Source organism: Cynara cardunculus (genome assembly GCF_001531365.2).
Source record: "Cynara cardunculus var. scolymus isolate 2C chromosome LG 13, CcrdV1, whole genome shotgun sequence".
Taxonomy (NCBI): domain Eukaryota; kingdom Viridiplantae; phylum Streptophyta; class Magnoliopsida; order Asterales; family Asteraceae; genus Cynara; species Cynara cardunculus.
Window position 1 is genome coordinate 3,626,040 of NC_037540.1, and position 1,351 is coordinate 3,627,390.

Consider the following 1,351-nt stretch of genomic DNA (forward strand, 5'->3'; position numbering starts at 1 on the left):
AACTAAAAGTTTTCTTTCATATTTTAACAAGGCATCCTTAGATAAATTAACTACAAATTATTTATTATCGTAATAAGTATTAATAAATCATAATTATTGCATTTAAAAATGATTTAATAGTAAATAAAATATGTTATATTAATATAAGATCCACAGTTAGTTTTTTAAGGTTTGGCAAACATAAACTAGCTTGTTTTTTTAGTAATCATTTGGATACACATAAGTTAACTTATAAAAGCATCTCCAACAACTTCTTCAAAATAGAGAAAACAGAGAAAATGAGAAGTTTTAGCAATATTTTTGTAATAACCCTCTTCCTTGGTTTTGTTAATTTTATAGGAGTTTGGGGATGGGTGTAATTCTTGCAAATCTTTAGGGAAATCGATTTCTAGAAGTTTTTGGTGATTTTGAAGGAGAATTAAGTGGAGCATTGGTTTATTCAGGAACGAACTTCATCCTACTAGTCTAGAACCTCCATTAATGAAGTTCTGATTGCTATTTGGGGAAAAACTGGAATAATTAATCCTTGTGTACTCGGTAGAATAACAGTCTACTAAATTGTGTACTTTAGTAATTTGGTCTTACACGGTGAAACTCCTTGGTTGCCAAACTCTTAGTGGATTTGGTATTTGTTTGGGTTAACCTCCAATTTAGCAGTTGATTTTGGGTTAGTATTGATTTGGGAAGTTTTCCTTGTTGTCACAATCGAATTATGGAGTTAGAAACCGTTTTTCAATGAAGGATTTTGAGGTTTTGCGTTGTAGAGATTAGACGTGGACGAAATGGGGAAGAAAACCCGAACAGTGAGCCGCGCGGCCTAGGTCGCTGCTCAGGTCGCGTGAAGGCATGTTTATGTGGAACATTTGTTCCTCTCGTTTCGAGCTGCGGTTTGATCCATTGTTCTAGGGGTTCATTAGAGGGTAATAATAGAAGACTTTTAAGGAATTTAAGTTGAGTTAATATCCTTCTTAAATTGCCTAATTAGTCATTCGGTTTGGGTTTTCTAGCCGTTAGTCTTGGGGAGGAGCCTAGAGTAACAGGTGAGTTCTCTTACTCTAGTATTTAAAACTTAAGACTGTTTCTAAAAGCTTTGACGTACTGATTATTGTTTAAACGCTGATGATTCATATGCAAAACTTATCTTGTTTCATTACTTTTGAACTTGGCCTACGTGCGATCTATGTGGGGTGTGTGAGGTTGCAAAGTAATTATTATTATTCATCTTATAATAATTGAAATTAATTTAATTAATTTTAGTTCTGCATTATATATTAATAATAATTATTAATTATTTATAAATGTTATTAATTATATCAATTACTTTTTTTATCTAGTTATTTTAAAAAAATGT